Here is a 20,308-nt window from a genome sequence, read left to right as displayed (position 1 = left end):
AATAAATTTATTTATTAAATTTTTATGTATGTATTTATAATATATATATATATAGTCACTAAATAATAATAATAATAAAATTATTAGAGATTATTCTACAAAAAATTTAAAGTTAAAATTATTTGATATTTTCGTTTTAATATAATCAAAAGATGTCCTATTTTAAAAAAAAATTGTATTAAAAGAAAATATTTTAATTTGAATTTTAAACTATCATTATTCACCTTACTTGTTTCTAACGAAAAAAGTATATTAATATGCTAGTATCATCGTCCACATGCATAAAGTTAAGTTAATAATAATAAAGGTTGACATATAATAAAAGTAAAGTAGACGGGGGACTATTATGTTTGACAGAAAAAAAAAGGTTAAAGATTGATCTATGTATTAATTTTTCTTGGGAACTAAAATGTCTGCTTTTAAAATCTTTGAAGACAGTGACGAAGCTTGAAAAAAAATTTTGAGGAAATAAATATATATAACTTTTTTCTAATATTTTTGCCTTACTAAAGTTTAAAAGTAAAAAATACAACAAATGTAAGAGGTGAAGTTTGAACTTGAATACTTCAGGTTAATGTAAAGATACTAAGCTAATTGAACTATAATTTTTCTTTGATAGAAGTACTACTAAATATTTTATAAAAATATCTACTGAAAAATAAACTGGAAACTGATTTGTCTATCGAAATAAAATTTTGGGAATTAATCTGTGTATTCATTTTTCTTAGGAACCAAAATATCTACTTTTAAAATTATTGGGGACTGATTTGGGTAATTATTTAATTAAATATTTTACTTTATTTAGGAGTTAATATGATAAGTAAAAAAAGTAAATCATAAGGATACATCATTCTTCTTTAGAGAAAATATAACTGTTCATGTCCAGACCAAAAAATAAAGCCAGGCCCAATAAGGATAAAAAGCCTATCTAAAAAGACAGTCTCTCCCAACTTACCCGACCTCTTAAGAGGTCGGACACAATAAAAGGTCCAGCTTTACTTATACAAATAAGTAACTGCCTCCCCGAATCTCTTCCATTATCTCTATCTCTACTAAAAGACAGATTCTAACAAACTCCCAAGATAAAGGGAACGAGTATCCACTAACAAAGGTGAAACTACTCCAAAAGGTGGTTATTCATTCTACTATAAATACACTGACACCCCTTAAGTATATACACGATCTAATCTACTAAAATTCTGCCTAAAATCCTTGCTAACTTAAGCATTAGAATCTCTTGCAAGTACCACCCCACCTCCTCACAAGGAACTAAGACGGTGGCACCTCGACCCAAGAATAAGTCAGACGCTGCCTCACAGGGGGTTTGGACCTCACGTTCAAGCCCAAGGCAATTTTAAGGCAACCCTCGAAACATTGGTGCCATTGCTAAAGACCTGGAGCACAACCATTGATGATGGCAGATAATCAGTATGAAGACGGTCACACAGCGTTTGAGTCAGAACCAGAGCCACGCCACGATGACCTTAGGCTAGTGCTACCTCCACCTCGAGAGAACGCATGTTCTCCACCGAAAAGGAACATTGAAAACCCTCAACCGAGGAAGATTCAATCAGAGATCCATCTAACCAAAGATGAAGAATCTCCCCATCCAATGGAAATACTGGGGTTAGTCCATGGTGTAAACCCCGTGAAATTAGCGAATAATTAATTAATAAATTAATTTTTAATAAAAGAAATTAGAAATGTGAATTTTATAGTTTAATAGGATAGAGGTAATTAAAACAAGAATTGACATTAATTTTAAAGAATTTGGCCCAAGATTGGGCCGAACGGGCTGAATCAGGCGAATCGGGCCCAAAATGGACCCAAGGCCCAATTCAACCCAGCCACTTAAGCAAACACAGCTTCCCTTTTTCCCCTTCATCCTCATTTACGTTGGAAACATTTTGGAAGGAGGAACGTGTGACAACTCTAAACCCTTGTCCTCAATTCAATTTGCTCTAACTTTCAATCCGGAGCTCCGGTTGACGAGCCGTTTGTGGCCACGCATTTGTCTCAAAGTCCTCTTCAATTCTATCTAAACAAAGTGGTAAGTCTTTCTCAAATTCGTTCTGAGTTCTCTGTGCCCACTTTTTGTGCGAAATTGGTTTGAGTTTGATAATTTTGGTGGTTTAGGTACAATCTAACATTGGATAATTGTTGGATTATACTCCAATCATCAATGGGTAAGGTAAGAAAACTCTAAACCCTTGTAGTTTATCCAATTTTGTATACCCTTGTGCTAATTTAGTGAATTGTATGAATTAGATTGAAATTATGTTAAATTGGAGTTTGAATTGGTGAATTAGAGCTCTTGGAATAAACCCTTGGTGGCTGGAATCATTGGAGTTGATTGGAAATCTTGAAGCTTGAATTCTTGGTGTTTTTGAGCTTAGGGAGGAACCGGCCAAGGTATGATTTTGGTTTCTCGTATTTAATATATAAGGTTTTGTAAAAACTTAGGCTAGACGACTTAAGATAAGTTGAAATGTATGTTTGATGTATGTTTAGTGGTTTAGTAATGCTATGTGTGTTAAGATTGTATGTGGATAATTGGATATGTTGTTGGGTGTTATGAATGTTGAGAATAGTTGGTGAGTTAATATGTTGAATGATTAATAATGTTATGATAATGAGTAATGGAATAATTGGGATTGAATGCAGTTTGTTGGAGGTTGGTTTGGAAACTTGAAAGATTATTTAAGTTGAGAATATGGTAAAATATAGAGGTTTGGTATTTTAGTTGAAAAACTTGATTTTTAATGAACTTCGGCGGTCCATAACTCGAGCCTCAAATTTTGGATAGAAGTGAAATTTGTTTCAAATCAAAGATGGTTTTACAAGCTTTAAGACGGTATAAGTTTTGTGGAAAATGGAATTTTTTTAGAGGAAGTTATGGATATCAGAAATCTTGTGCAAAAATTGACTTTTAGCCGAATTTCAGCGAGCCATAACTTGGTTTCCGGACCCCCCAAATTATTTCAAACTTATTTCAAATTAAAATTGGGTTTGTGAAGTTTATGCCGTTTACAGAATGGATGAAAAATATTTTAAAACGAAAAAGTTATGCTCGTCGGAAGTTTGGAGTGCAAAGCTGAAAATTCTGGAGCATTCAGTATTGTTGCTATTCTGCATAACTTGTGTACGCGACCACTGCACGCGACGCGACCATAGGAAATTGTACGCCCATGCGTACGCGTGACTGTTTTCAGTAAACTTAATTTTATGTTTTAGAAACCTAATTTCAAACCTCTAAACCTCTATTTTCACTCTTTTAACCCTAGATCTTAGTAGTATGCCTAGTAGTGAGATGGAGCTAGGAATAGGTGAAAACTTGGAGATGAAGAAAGCTTGTGAAGTGATGAATTAGGTATGAGGAGGTAGGGTGAATATGTATATGTGTATATATATATATATATATGTACTACTTGAATTATAAAATTGGATAAAGAAAGAAACAAATGTTACATCTGAGTACTCTTTCTCGAAAGTGCGACCCTAGGGGATGGTGGAAGGTGAGGATCCCCTTCCTTGTTCTTCTTGGTATTGTAAAATCGCCCCCAGCGAGATGGTGGGAGGTTATGATCCCCTCCTTTATTCCTCCTGGGCATATGAGAACGTACCTCATGGGTAGACACAAGAGTTGTTGTTTCGCCCCACTTGCTTCGGGTTATGATGAGTTATGCGAAAAAAATGCAATTATATGATGTACAAGTGATGTTATGGACATATGAATGATTATGAAATGTTAATGAATGAATGTGAAATGATTATCTGAGATACGAGTTTTTCTGGGTAAAGTACCGTGACTTGCCACCACGCGTTCCAGGTTGAGACTCAATACTCTGTTGACTCTACGTCGTAAGGGTGACCGGGCACTTATAAATTCTCAGGAAGATTAACCCCCCATTGAGTAAAGTTTTATATATATGAATTATGAATGAGAAGAGAAAAATCTATGCATAGAATCAAGGGAATGCGCGACGGGGGACAGTCCAGGGTTTAGCAGCCAGACTTGTCGGGTTGGCTTGATAATCGACAGATGAGACTCATCAGCCATAGGACAGGCATGCATCATATGCATATTGTTTGAATTGCTTGCTTGTGTATTAATTGGGTTTGCCTAAGAGATTATAATATTCTATTTGTTATATTTGTTATCTATATTACTTGTATTCTACTTGTGATTGTCATTGTCTGCTTGTTTGTCTTTGTAATTTCACTAGAGATGGAGAAACGGAGAGAAGGCGGAGAGATTTAGGATTCTAGTTCAGTTTTAGTTAAATTCAAGGAATTGGTTTAATTTAGAAAGCCTTAGAGAACCACCCTGATTTATGGTTTCTGTTTTAGTTCCTTATGTTATATAATCTGAGTGTCGGCATTCTAGGTGATGGGTTGAAACCGAAATTCTAACACCAAAACTCACTGGCAAGTGTACCGGGTCATATCAAGTAGTAATTACTCACATGAGTGAGGCCGATCCCACAGGGATTGAAGGATTGAGCAATTTTAGTTAGGTGGTTGATTTAGTTAAGCAAATAGTTGATGATTTAAGTGAATTGTAACTAATAGAAGCTAAATTGCATGAAACTAAAGGGAAAAAGAAAATTGACAGTAAATTAAAGTGCAGAAGAGTAAATTGCATGAAACTTAAATTGCAAGAAATGTAAATGACTAAAACTTAAATTGCAAGAAATGTAAATAGCTGAAGCTTAGATTGCAAGAAATGTAAACTGCTTGAAATATTAAAGGGTGTGGGTTGCTGAAATTCAGAATTTAATAACAGAAAGTAAAGAAGATGAATTAAGTGCAGTAGATCTAAACAGAATTTAAATGAAGAGCAAAATAGAAAGTAAATTCAACTCAATTGCAAGAGCTAGAAAAGAAATTCAAGAGCTCAGAGGCTCAATGAGACTAGAAAACAACTCTAGATCTCAATTCCTTCCTTGATCAAGCAGAGAACAATTTGCAGAAGAAAAGAAAATTTAAAAACAGTAAAGAAGATTTAGATCCAATCCTTAGATCAATTGAGATGAAGAGTGGAAGATGATTCTCAGAATTTGAATCAATGGAACTCTTCCAATCTCAATTCAAGATCCAAAGGAAGATAGCAAAAGTAGTAGAAGAAATGAAAATGCAAACAGAAAGATAAATCCAATTCACAATTCCTTAGAATTATATAGAAGAGAACAAAGATGAATTGTAGATCAAGGATTGAAACAGAATTCCTTCAATCTCTATCCACAATTCAAAAATAGAAAGCAGAAAATGCAAAAGTGAGAACAAGGAAGAGAGAACTCAGCTCTCAATCCCAATTCCCAATTCAAAGCTCAAAATTAAAATGAAAGTTCAAAAGTAAGCAAAAAGGTAAAACAAAAGGTCCTCTCTAAATCAAACTAAGTCCTATTTATACACTTTCTATTTTTGATCTTCAGAATTTGGAGTGGGCTTTTCAATTGGTGAAGAATTGGATCCAAAGTGGAAATTGAATTAAAATTGGACCCATGGTGCACCTTCCAGGGGAGCGTTCAGTTAATTAAGTTAACTGAGCGCTCCAAGTCTTGGTCCCAGGCTCATTTTGGTTCGTGCCTTGCATCCAGGGTAGCGTTCAGTTATGTTACTTAACTGAGCGCTACATATGCTTGTTGTCCTTGGCCCCTTTGTTGTTGAACTAGCACTTAGTGAGGAAGAGTTAACTTAGTGCCTTTTGCTTGTGAAAAGAACTCCATCTTCGAACCTTGGGTGAGCCAACTTGGTGCCCAATTTCTTGATGCACTAGCGCTCCTTCCTTCTCCTTCTGTACTTGGTTCGAAACCTGGCTGTTGCACTTTTGCCAATTTCCTTTGTGAAGCAATGCAAGTAGTGCTCTCTTGGTTCCCTCATGTACCCAGTTTGAAACTTGGTGGCTTCATTTTGCTTGCTTGCACTTGCTTTTTTTCTTGGAGGGGCACGATAAAGGTGACAAAAGTTAACTGAGCACCCATGCTTTCTTTGTTTCTTGTAGCGCTCAGTTAAGTAAACTTAACTTAACGCCATGCTTTCCCTTGGTCTCCACTTCGAATCCTGGCTCTCCCAATTTGGCCAATTTCCTTGCATACTAATAGCGCTACTATGCTTTGGAGAGAGGCTCCCACTTCTAGCCTTGCTGGTTGTATTTTGTGGTTAATTTTTGGGCCTTAAAGACGCCTTTTACTCGTACTTTAATTTCATGCCAAATATGGATTGCTATATATCTTTGGAAACTTCTGAATGTCAACGTCCCAACACAACTAGAATCGCATCAATTGGACATCTGTAGCTCAAGTTATGGCCCTTTGAAGGAGGCATGGTCATGCTATCACAAGGCTTTATAAATGCCCGAAAAGGTTAAGTTAACTTTTTTTAACTGAGCGCTCTCTTCAAATTGGGCGCTGGTGCCTTGTTGAGCGCTACTTGATCATGGGCCACGCTTTTAAAAGCGTGGCCTAAGGCATCAAAGTGTGTTCTAGCTTCTAAAGCGTGCCAAAAATTCCTTTTTCAACCATTTCTTCACCTATAAGTAATCAAAACAACCAATCAAAGTATCACCAAATTCACAAGGTCTACAAATCATTCAAAAACCAACTAATTTTAGCTTAAACCTCATGATTTAGTGTCAAATAAAGGATGGTGGATTAATTTAACAAAACCATGCAAAACCACTCCAAATTACTTACTTCTAATGCAAGAGAGTGCATAAAGCCTAATGAAACAAGTGAGAAATGCTTGAAAAGCTAGTATAAGATGACTTGTCATCACAACACCAAACTTAAACTTGCTTGTCCCCAAGCAAGCACTAAACATAAGAGAAAATGAAATGAAACAGAGAAGTATGCATGTCCTTATTTAGCAGATAATTGAACTTGGTTCATGGGGTTTTATGCAGACAATGGTAGCTCATTTATTACTTGCTAACAGATAAGAAATGTTTCCTTAAAGGTTCATTAGAGTTGCTGCTATAATGCCTTGCTTTTGCTTGATCCCTTGCTAGATTTTTCTTTCTTTCTTTTGCTTAGAAAGCTTATTTATTAATGAAAGCTTGGTGGCAAATGTTGCAGCAGCCCTTTTGGCTCAATTTTGCTCAACATTTCTTCACCACAGACACATGGCTTACAATTTCTTCCTAGGAATATTGATGCCCAGCATCTCTTTGGATTACTAAATGTTTTGTAACTAGGTTGCTCTTGATAGTGGACTTTCAGTTGGCATTCCCAGATCAGTTGATCTAAGTGGCCAAGTTTCAAAATACTCCTCAAAACCTACTTGTCCAAGCATATCCCAGTATAAAAACACCATAGACATATGTCCTAGGGTCCAAGCTATTGGTGTCTAGCTTTATTGTTTGTTTCTTTGCCAATTCTTGGCTTTTCTTTTTCTTTTTCTTTTTGTTTTTGCTTTATTCTCAAGGGAATTTCATTAATAAAGGACTTTATAGCAGCAAACTAATTCACACTTCAAAGAACATGTTATTATGCAGCTTTTGTTATTTGAGCTAATCATTAAATCAAACAACTATCACCACTAAATTTCATTCTAACTTCTACAACATTGAACATTCACTTTTTTGTTTTAAACATTTCTCTTTTACTTTTGCAGAAGGGAAACAAAACAAAATTCAAGCTAGTGATGGATGACAAGCACAATATGCAGGCTAGCATTCTTAGCAAACATCTCCACTTGCACTTAATTGAACACTACAGCAAGACATATAGGAATTTCCAAATTAAAGTACTTCAAAGCAACAAGGATTAAGTGTCAATACAACCTGTTGGGAATGTCTCTCATCCTTTCCTTTTGTCATCATTATTTCTCTCTGTTGCTCCGTCTTTGGATGATGATGCAGATCCCTCTCACAGATTGAATGTTTTCCTGCATAATCCTTACAAGTTGCTTGTTTCTCAAGCCCTTAGGCAACTGGTTAGTGTGCGAGAATTATTTTGTGGGCTTTTGAACTTACTTTGGTATGTGAACACCAAACTTAGTCCCTTGCCAATGTTTCTCATGCATCAAATTAACCATATGTGAAACCCTTTTGTCTTTGCTGAAGGTTATAAGACTGAAAACTAGAAGACAGACACTAGTTTAATGGTTTATCTGATTGCTTGGAGCTAGCAACCCTTTATGTAGAAGGTGAAAATGTGTTTTCAAAAGAGATTTTGGTGGAACACCAAACTTAGCATCCTTCATTCTCCCTTAAATTGTTTTGGTGTGCAACACCAAACTTAGCTCCTTGTAATACAGATAAGACCACTCAACCTTTTTATTGAAATAGTTATGAAAAGAAAACTACCTCAGGTTGGGTTGCCTCCCAACAAGCGCTTCTTTATTGTCACTAGCTTGACATCTTGTTCTTTGATCATGGAGGCTGAAAAGCATAGTGCCTTAGCTTTTCTCCTCTTACTGTGAACTTCCTTCCGGTCTCTTCTTTGATGATCTCTATGTGTTCAAGTGAAATGATCCGATTCACAGTATAACACTCAGATAATTGTGGAGACACCTTCATTGGTTGGGTGTTTAACATCACTTTATCCCCTGGTGAGAAGCCTTCAGTGGGAATTTTCTTGTTTCTCCACCCTTTTGGCCTCTTCTTCTTCTCTTCTTTCTCAGGAGATAATTCATGCCTTGGTGGTTCTTTATCTGGAGTGTTGAGGTTCTCATCTGGGGGTTTTGGATCTAGTTCCTCTTTGATTTCTTTGGTTTGTTGCACCATCTCTACTTCTTTCAAGCATGGATTTAGAAGTCTTGGAGTTAACTCATTGAATGCCTCCTTCAAGCTTTGATCTTTGGCCTTATCCTTTATACAATTTTCTTCTTGAGTGGGGTTTTAAAAACATGGAATGTTAGGTGCTCATCATGAACTCTCAACAACAATTTCCCTTTTTCAACATCTATCAATGCTCTGCCCGTAGCCAGGAAAGGCCTCCCCAGGATGATGGGAGTGTTAGGGTCTTCTTCCATATCCAGGATGACAAAATCAGCTGGGAGAAGGAATTTCCCCACTTTTATGAGCACATTCTCTACAACTCCAAGTGCTTGCTGAATGGACTTGTCAGCCATTTGAAGAAGTATTCGTGTGGATTTTAGCTTGAAAATTTGGAGTTTCCTCATTAGAGACGAAGGCATCAAGTTTATGCTTGTACCAAGATCACAGAATGACTTCTCAATTGTTATGTTTCCTATGGTGCAAGGTATATAAAATGTTTTCTTTTTTGAACCTCTGAGGGTGTGGAAGTTTGGGGACATATGCTTCACCCCTTCCTTCTTCTCTTGTAGCTGTGGCTCAAGGATGTTCTTGTCTCTCTTTGAGCTTTTTGCATTCTTGGTCTTTCTATCCTCTTCTCTTCTCTCTTCTGTCTCTTATTGTGGAACTTCTCTGTTGTGTTCTTCCTGATTGATGGCTTTCTTCTCCCCAGTCTTCTCACTTCCCACTATGATTGCTTTGCACTCCTCCCACTTTGTAGCTTTTTCTTTGTCCCTTGGGTGGTCTTGAGTGGCACTAGGGGATGCATTTGATTGCTTCTCACCAATCTATGCGATTTGTTTAGCCATTTGTTCCATATGCCTCTCAAGATTTCTGATTGAAGCTTCTTGGTTTTTACTTGTTATGGCTTGATCTTTCTGTGCTGCTTCCTGATGTTGTCTTGCCATCTCTTGATTTTTCATGAGTTTCTCCATCATTATCTCTGGACTAGAGATTCTTTGGGAGTCTGGATTTGGTCGTGGTTGTGTAAAATAAGATGGTTGTTGCTGGAAGTTATTTGAACTATTTGCGGGGTTATTTTGTGGGTGGAATGTGGATGTGGAAGGTGGATGATGGTTGTTTTGGTTAGTGACTGAGTTATTGGGTGGATAATAGCTGGAATTGGGGTAGTTGCTTTGGAGTTTTCTGTATGGATTGTGGTTAATGTTTTGCTGGTTGTGGTTTGAGTAAGTTGTGTTTCTTGAGTTGTTTTTGTTTGAGTTTTTCTGCCACGGTTACTGGCTGTGGGTGTGGTTATCTCCCCATCTGAGATTTGGATGGTTTTTTCAGGATGGATTGTAGGTGTCACCATAAACTTCATTTTGGCCTGAGCCTTGGTTGTGCACATATTGAGGTTGTTCCTGCTGCTGATCTTCTTGGTTTTCTTCATTTTGCCCCCATGTGGTTGATGGTTGGCTTGTATTCACTGCTGTAACTTACAAGCTATCAATCCTTTTAGCCATCTGCTTAATTTGTTGTTGGATTTGCTGCTGCATTATCTTGTGTTGAGCTAGGATGGTGTCTACTCCTTCCAACTCTAGCACTCCTTTCCTTTGTGATGGTTGGCGTTGTCTCTGATGGCTAAAGAAGTATTGATTGTTTGCCACCATATCAATGAGATTTTGAGCCTCTTCTGTTGTCTTCATCAATTGTAAGGAGCCTCCTACTGAATGGTCTAGTGCTTCCTGAGCCTTAAGAGTCAATCCTTCATAGAAATTTTGAAGGACGTCCCATTCATTAAATATTTCAGGGGGACATTTTCTAATCAGGGTCTTGTACCTCTTCCATGCCTCATAGAGAGATTCTGCATCCATTTGTGTGCAGGTTTGCACCTCAGTCTTGAGCCTGATGATCATTTGAGGTGGGTAGAACTTGGCCAAAAATTTATTCACTAGATCCTCCCAGCTAGTGATGCTTCTTTGTGGAAAGGTTTCAAGCCATTGAGCAGCCTTGTCCCTCAATGAAAATGGGAACAGCAACAATTTGTATGTTTCTGGATGCACACCATTAGATTTCACTATGTCACAAATCCTAAGGAAGGTGGATAAGTGTTGGTTTGGATCTTCTATTGGACTTCCTCCATATGAGCAATTGTTTTGTACCAATGTGATGAGCTGGGGCTTCATTAAAAGTTATTCGCATTGACATTTGGGGTAAGGATGCTACTCCCACAATGCCTTAGATTAGATAATGTATAGGAAGCCAATATTCTCATTTGGGGTTGACCATTGTTGTTGGTCACTCCCACTGGTGGATTTGTTGGGTTATCCTCCATTTTTTGGTACTCTTCTTCAGAGGTTTTTAAAGGTGGAGACCTCTCTCCTTGCTTCTGTCATACAACCAAGAAAAACAAACACAGAACCAGAAAACAAAAATAATTCACTCTACTGATAGAGCAAAGTTAGTGTTAGCTTAAGCAAAAATTCAAACAGTTAGTATGCTTAATGAAAATAAAAGAAAATCAAAGAAAAAATGCTTAATCTAGACCACCACCTTACTTAACCATTGTTAATCTAGATCAATCCCTGGCAATGGCGCCAAAAACTAGATGGATTAAAACCGAAATTCCAACACCAAAACTCATCGGCAAGTGTACCGGGTCGTATCAAGTAGTAATTACTCACATGAGTAAGGTCGATCCCACAGGAATTGAAGGATTGAGAAATTTTAGTTAGGTGGTTGATTTAGTTAAGCAAACAGTTGATGATTTAAGTGAATTGTAACCAACAGAAGCTAAATTGCATGAAACTAAAGGGAAAAAGAAAATTGACAGTAAATTAAAGTGCAGAAGAGTAAATTGCATGAAACTTAAATTGTAAGAAATGTAAATGACTGAAACTTAAATTGCAAGAAATATAAATAGCTGAAGTTTAGATTGCAAGAAATGTAAATTGCTTGAAATATAAAAGGGTGTGGGATGTTGGAATTCAGAATTTAATAACAGAAAGTAAAGAAGATGAATTAAGTGCAGTAGATCTAAACAGAATTTAAATGAAGAGCAAAACAGAAAGTAAATTCAACTCAATTATAAGAGCTAGGAAAGAAATTCAAGAGCTTAGAGGCTCAATGAGACTAGAAAACAAGTCTAGATCTCAATTCCTTCCTTGATCCAGCAGAGAACAATTTGCAGAAGAAAAGAAAATTTAAAAACAGTAAAGAAGATTTAGATCCAATCCTTAGATCAATTGAGAGGAAGAGTGGAAGATGATTCTCAGAATTTGAATCAATGGAACTCTTCCAATCTCAATTCAAGATCCAAAGGAAGATAGCAAAAGTAGCAGAAGAAATGAAAATGCAAACAGAAAGCTAAATCCAATTCACAATTCCTTAGAATTATGTAGAAGAGAACAAAAATGAACTGTAGATCAAGGATTGAAACAGAATTCCTTCAATCTCTATCCACAATTCAAAAATAGAAAGTAGAAAACGCAAAAGTGAGAACAAGGAAGAGAGAACTCAGCTCTCAATCCTAATTCCCAATTCAAAGCTCAAAATCAAAATGAAAGTTCAAAAGTAAGCAAAAAGGTAAAATAAAAGGTCTTCTCTAAATCAAACTAAGTTCTATTTATACACTTTGTATTTTTGATCTTCAGAATTTGGAGTGGGCTTTTCAATTGGTGAAGAATTGGATCCAAAGTGGCAATTGAATTAAAATTGGACCCATGGTGCACCTCCCAGGGGAGCGTTCAGTTAACTAAGTTAACTGAGCACTCCAAGTCTTGGTCCCAGGCTCATTTTGGTTCGTGCCTTGCATCCAGGGTAGCGTTCAGTTATGTTACTTAACTGAGCGCTACATATGCTTGTTGTCCTTGGCCCCTTTGTTGTTGAACTAGCACTCAGTGAGGAAGAGTTAACTTAGCGCCTTTTGCTTGTGGAAAGAACTCCATCTTCGAACCTTGGGTGAGCCAACTTGGTGCCCAATTTCTTGATGCACTAGCGCTCCTTCCTTCTCCTTGTGTACTTGGTTCGAAACCTGGCTGTTGCACTTTTTCCAATTTCATTTGTGAAGCAATGCAAGTAGTGCTCTCTTGGTTCCCTCATGTACCCAGTTCGAAACTTGGTGGCTTCATTTTGCTTGCTTGCACTTGCTTTTTTTCTTGGTGGGGCACGATAAAGGTGACAAAAGTTAACTGAGCACCCATGCTTTCCCTTGGTCTCCACTTTGAATCCTGGCTCTCCCAATTTGGCCAATTTCCTTGCATACTAATAGCGCTACTTTGCTTTGGAGAGAGGCTCCCACTTCTAGCCTTGCTGGTTGTATTTTGTGGTTGATTTTTGGGCCTTAAAGACGCCTTTTATTTGTGCTTCAATTTCATGCCAAATATGGATTGCTATATATCTTTGGAAAGTTCTGAATGTCAGCTTTCAAACGCAACTAGAATCGCATCAATTGGACATCTGTAGCTCAAGTTATGGCCCTTTGAAGGAGGCATGGTCATGCTATCACAAGGCTTTATAAAAGCCAGAAAAAGTTAAGTTAACTTTTTTTAACTGAGCGCTCTCTTCAAATTGGGCGCTGGTGCCTTGTTGAGCACTACTTGGTCATGGGCCACGCTTTTAAAAGCATGGCCTAAGGAATCAAAGTGTGTTCTAGCTTCAAAAGCGTGCCAAAAATTCCTTTTTCAACCATTTTTTCACCTACAAGTAATCAAAACAACCAATCAAAGCATCACCAAATTCACAAGGTCTACAAATCATTCAAAAACCAACTAATTTTAGCTTAAACCTCATAATTTAGTGTCAAATAAAGGATGGTCGATTGATTTAACAAAACCATGCAAAACCACTCCAAATTACTTACTTCTAATGCAAGAGAGTGCATAAAGCCTAATGAAACAAGTGAGAAATGCTTGAAAAGCTATTATAAGATGACTTGTCATCACTAGGATTGCCTATGGCATTCCCAGGACCTTATATCTTATGTGCGTGGCACCTTTACCATGCTGAGAACCTCCGGTTCTCGTTACATATGATGTTTGTGTTTTTCAGATACAGGTTGAGAGGTACCTCGCTTGGCGTCTAGAGTTCTCTGCAGCGAAGTGAGCTTTTTGGGTTTTTACTTACGCAAGTTATGTTATTTATCAGAGTTGCGCTTTTAAATTTTGCGATTTGTTTTACCTATTCTTTAAGGCTCCTAGTATACGACCTTCCTTCGACTATTATACATATTTATATTTTATTTATAGAGGTTGTAGCGTCTCGCCACCTCTGTTTTACATCCTAGGTGTAAAGCTCTGTGTGGTAGGGTGTTACACATGGCCATGACAGACGATTAGAGCAACTTGAACTGGAAGATGAATGACAACGTGAAGCAAAATGGGAATCGCAAAATGAGGTACGATGACAAAAAGAGCTAGAAGAAAAGCTCTTAAGGTTGGAGGTTGACCTCTGAAGGCAAAGCAATCGAACAGATCAGGAGGAAAGCCCTCTCGAAGGTAAAGATCCGTTTGTATAAGAGATCATGCAAGCCAAGGTTCCAAGAAATTTCAAAACCCCAACATGGATCTCTATGACGGAATGACCGACCCGAGGCATCATCTTAGTAACTTCAAAAGTCGGATGTACCTAGCCGATGCCTCTAATGCTATTCGTTGCAAAGCCTTCCCGACGACTCTGACCAAAGCTGCGATGAAGTGGTTCGATAACTTACCTCCTGATACAAAAATTGTTATCGGTCTAGATTTTCTTCCTAAAGAAAGGAATTACTTCGTTGTAAGCATATCTCCAAACCAACAAACAAATCTCACATCAAATTAAATTTATGGTTTTGTCACAAGTACAAACCCCAATAAGAATTAACCGAAGTATTTAAACTCCGGGTCGTCTCACAAGGAATTGCAATGAAGTGGTCAATTATTGGCTATGAAGATGCAAGGGGGGTTTGATTTGATAAGAGGACAAGAAAATAAATGGCAAGAAAAGTAATTCAAACAAGCAATTAAAGAAAGCAATTAATAAAGAGAGACATTCATAGCAAGATTTGAGATCATAGGCTTTCTATCTTAGTCATTAATCATAACAATACTTAACAAGAATTTATCTTATTTTGTCATTCCCAATGTTGGAAGAAGGTGTAAGTTATCTTTCATTAGAGAAAGTCAAACAAGAATAGTTAACCTCAATCCAAATGTCCTAATCAACTAACTAATGGAATTAGCAAGAGACTAGAGTCAATGAAAATTATATTAACTAACAACTCTAGATCACCAATCTAAATTGGGTATTAATGACTCAAGATTGCCCAATTACTCTTCCCAAGCCGAGAATGCTCAAAATCTACTCTAAAGTCAAACCAAGCATTTTGTCAAATACTTGGAAGTCATAAAAGAAAAGCATAGTAAAAATGCAAGAATAATAAATCTACCAACTACCAATTGCAAGAAAAGTAAATTCACAACTCAAATCAACAATTAAAAGAACATCAAACATTAAATTTCATTCAATGTAAACAAAATCCAACATGAGCATTCATAAACATAAAAGAGACATAAAAGTAAAATTGACAAGAGAACTAAGAAGAATAGAGTAGTGGAAACAAGAAATCATAAAGGAAACAAGATGAAAAGATGAGATTGAATCTAGATCTAGGAGAGATTAACCTAACCTAATTCTAGAGAGAAGAGGGAGCTTCTCTCTCTAGAAACTAACCTACATGATGCTATACTATCAAACAATTGCTCCCCCCTTTCCCAAGCTTGAATTCTTCATGAAATAGCATCAGAAATGAGTTGGATTGGGCCTAAAATGAGCTGCAAAATCGCTGGCCACGATTTCACTTTAGTAAACCACGTGCTCCATCGGCGTACACGCGTACATGGCGCATGCACTCCCCTATACATCAGGAAACTATGAAAAATTGTATATCATTTTGAAGCCCCGGATGTTAGCTTTCCAACGCAACTAGAACCGCCTCATTTGGACATTTGTAGCTCAAGTTACGGTCGATTGAGTGCGAAGAGGTCAGGCTTGACAGCTTTGCAGTTCCTTCATTTCTTCATGAGTTCTCCCACTTTGCATGCTTTTCTCCTTGCTTCTTCCGTCCAATACTTGCCTTATGAACCTAAAATCACTCAACAAACATATCAAAGCATCGAATGGAATTAAAGTGAGTTAAATTTAGCTATTTTAAGGCCTAAAAAGCATGTTTTCACACTTAAGCACAAATTCAGGGAGAATTGCAAAACCATGCTATTTCATTGAATAAATGTGAGAAAAGTTGATAAAATCCCCCAAATTAAGTACAAGATAAACCACAAAATCGGGGTTTATCAAATCTTTCCACACTTAAACTAAGCATGTCCTCATGCTAAGAATAAAGAAGGACAAGAAAAGGGCATGAACATTTATTCAATGCAAATAAACTATATGCACCTATCTACATGCATGCAACTAAATGCAATATGACTCTATCTACTTGGTTAAAAGTAAATCAATTCCCAAGAACACATATGCACATGTAGGGCTAAGTAGTATGATGATTCATGAATCCTACCAATTGAAATATCAAAATAAAGTTCAAATAGATTTGCAAGAAGAAAGCTCATGAAAGCCGGGAACAAGGAATTGAGCATCGAACCCTCACCGGAAGTGTATCTGCTCTAGTCGCTCTAGTGTATAGGGTCGATTCACTCAATTCTCTTCTACTCATGCTTTCCAAGATTTATTTTTCTTCTAACAATCAACAATTATTCAATGCATGCATACATTCATCATGAGGACTTATTCATAGGTTGTAATGGGGCTATGGTAAAGGTAAGGATGCATATGGTCAAGTGAGATTGAAATTTGTATCTTTGATTAGCTTAAGCTCTCACCTAACACATATAACAACCTATACAATTCTAATACACAACCTAGCTACCCATGATTCCCACTTTTTCACATACTCATGCATTCTCTTTAATCCACATTCCATATGCATTGATTTTTATTGAACTTTACCTTGGGGTATTTTTGTCCCATTTTTATTGCTTTCTTTTTTTTCTTTTGATATATATTTTTCTTTATTTTGTATTTTTTTTCTTTTTGCAATAAATTATGTACAAGAGTATCAATGCATATGGTATTACATATTTAATGCATAAGCATGTACCCAATTCCCAAAAATCTTCAATAGAAACACAAAAACACACTTTTCTCTCAACCAATGTCCCAAGTTTACCATACCCAAATGATACACACCCTCACTAGCTTAAGCTAATCAAAGATCCAAATTAAGGACATTTATTGTTTTTCACTTAGGGGTAGTGATGTGCTAAAATTAAGAACAAAAGGGATTAAATAGGCTCAAAATTGGCTAACAATGGTTGATGAAAGGTAGGCTATTTGGGTAAGTGAGCTAAATGAAATGATGGCCTCAATCCTATAAATGCATGGATACATGGAATAATGGACACAAAGAATCAAACAAATCAAAGATTACAATCATAGAAAGAGAACAATGAACACAAGAATGGAAAATAAGTGGTTATCAGATGTAACCACACAATAGGATCAAAACTTACATGCTTGTGTTCTTAGCTCAAAAATCATGTTCCAAAATAAATTCTTCAAGCAAGTTCAACAAGAAAATTTTTTTTTTCAAATTGGTAGGGTACCCTAAAACAAATTTTCTTGGAAAAGAAATCATCACCCTAACCAAGTAGTCCTAACATAAAAAGAAATGGTGAAATATGTACAAATTCTAACTAACATGCAACCTATCATGCAATGCAACAACTAATCTAACAAAGACAAAAATTAAAAATTGGTGTTGAAAAAGGAAGTTGTTACCCATGGAGGTCGGTCAGACGACCTCCCCACACTTAAAAATTTGTACCGTCCTTGGTGCATGCAAAGAAGAGTAAAGTAGACGGGTTTCTACAATTGATGAGTTTCTTCAAAGGGTTGTGCAGGTGAACTTGTTTGTTGCCCCATTTAGAAGCTTTTCCCTCCCTTTTTTTCTTGGTGGCCAACTGATAAACCCATATTTTATGATATATTTTATGCTCAATTTAAGTGATTTATTCAACCCTTCACCCACTTATTCATGTGAAATTTCATGGTTTTACTTTTCCTTCCTTATTATGTGATATATGTGAAAAACATGTTTCCTATGCTTTAAAAATAATTATTTTAATTACCCTTTATTACAATTTGATGCCGTGATTTGTGTGTTAAGTAGTTTCAGATCTCTTAAGGCAGGAATGACTTAAAGGATGGAAAGGAAACATACAAAAATGGAAGGAAACCACAAAATGGAGTTTTTGAAGAAACTGGCAGCGACGCGAATGCGTGACTAACGCAGACGCGTGCCTTGAGCAGAACGCAAGTGATGCATACGCGTGACCGAAGCGAATGCGTGACAAGGAAAACTCCCAGATGACGCGACCGCGTGATCCACGCGGACGCGTGACAGACGCCACGCACCAGAAACTGCAGAAAACGCTCCCAGCGATTTCTGAAATCCTTTCTGGCCCAGATCCAAGTACAGAAAGCACAGATTAGAGGTTATAAAGTGGGGGAATGCATCCATTCATAAGGAGGCCTTCAATTATTTACTTTTCATAATTTAGATGTAGCTTTTAGAGAGAGAGGTTCTCTCCTTTCTCTTAGGTTTTAGGATTAGGATTCCTCTTAAAGGATTTAGGATTTCAACTCTTCATCAGGTTCAATATTTCTTTTATTTTATATTTCTCTTTTACTTTCAAATACTTTAATGCTCTCATTTAATTACTTATGTTGCCAATTTGGCTTATGAACTCTTTATGTTTAGATTGATTTTATCTTATTAATGCAATTGAGGTATTTCAGATTTATGATTCCTATTTAGCCTTTTTATATTCTTGGCTTTAATTGATTAACTGGAAGCTCTTGAGTTATTAAACTTATCGTGATTGTTGATTAATTCCTCTAATTGACTGGTATTCCACTAACTCTAGTCTTTCCTTAGGAGTTAGCTAGGACTTGGGAATCTAACTAATTACTCCACTTGACTTTCCTTTGCTTTAGGTTAACTAAGTGGGGTTAAACTCAATTCTCATAAGAATAACTAGGATAGGACTTCTAAATTTTCATACCTTGCCAAGAGTTTATTTTACAGTTATTTATTTATTTTATCTGTCATTTAAATTACTTGTTCCTTACTTTTAAAACCCCCAATTTACAAAACTCATAACCAATAATAAGAACACCTCCATGCAGTTCCTTGAGAAGACGACCCGAGGTTTAAATACTTTGGTTATCAATTTTAAAGGGGTTTGTTACTTGTGACAACCAAAATTTTTGTACGAAAGGATTTTCTATTGGTTTAGAAGCTATACTCACAACGCGATCATATTTTTATATTTCTTTACCGATAGAAAAACCGATCGTCAAAATGGCACTGTTGCCGGGGAACTGCAAACGTGTGCCTTATTATTGGTTATTGTAAATATTTTTTATTTTATTTGTTTATTTGTTTTTGTTTTTCCCTTTTATTTCTATTAGCTACTATGAATTCTCACCCCTCTCGCTTTGAGTTTGGTTCTAAATTTGTTGAAAGGAGTGGAAGCTACAACAGGAATATGCATCAAGGTCTACAAGGTCTACATGGTGGACCCCCTTGTAATTACCAACAAGCCCCACCCTGTGCTTATAGACCATCCTCTCAACGTAGCTTTGAACCACCACACTCACAAGCTCCTTTTCACCATTCACCACCGTATGACCCTTACCCACCACAATTCCAATCCAATTACTCCCAAGAACCACCACATTCTTATTTTGAACCCTCTTCCCTAACCAATGAACCCTCATCCCACCCCCAACCTCCAATGAATGACAAACTTCGTGTTCTTCTTCAAGGGCAAGCGAGGATACAAAAGGGCATACTAGAACTCACTACTTCCTTAACTGAGGTAGTAAATATAATAGCTTCCCGACACCTGAGCACTCGAAGCACTCCCATGGCTACATGTGGAGAATCAAAAGAAGAGCGTGGCATGAAGGAAACCCTAGAAACTCCGGTGGACAATGAGGAGCATGACTTTGTATTGGAACAAGTGGAGGAAGCCATAATCATTGTAGAAGAAGAAGTGGTTGAAGATTTAGGAGACGCTGAACCTCCATGGGAATCGAGAGGTGTAAAGGATTCTGCTGAGAAGTTTGGAATGGATGCCAAGGAGGATAGTGCACAACCTCCAATGCATATACCTTGTGAAAACTTGGACGGAACAGACCAAGAAGTTAATTCCATAGGCAGTGATGATCATGAATCAAGCTTTCCTAATCCCGAACTCACATCTGCAACTGAACTCCTTGAGCCTGAAGAACCTTATCCAAGTGAATACGAAGATGATGTCGAGGTAGATTTCTCTCAACCTCCAACGTATGACTTGAGTGATGAGAAAGACATAGAAGACTTTGATCAGGACGCAGTTGCAGTTGAAAAATTTTACAAAGAAGTAGAGGAATTCACAGAAGAATACAAGGGAGTAGAACTTACAGAACCACTGGAAACACCTATCCCAAGGCCATTACCACTTAATACAAGCTTCAAGTGGGTACAATCCTTAACCTTTATCTTTACTT

The sequence above is a fragment of the Arachis ipaensis genome, chromosome B04, assembly GCF_000816755.2.
Source record: "Arachis ipaensis cultivar K30076 chromosome B04, Araip1.1, whole genome shotgun sequence".
Classification (NCBI taxonomy): Eukaryota; Viridiplantae; Streptophyta; class Magnoliopsida; order Fabales; family Fabaceae; genus Arachis; species Arachis ipaensis.
The sequence above is the reverse complement of the archived record's forward strand: the minus strand, read 5'-3'. Positions refer to the sequence as shown.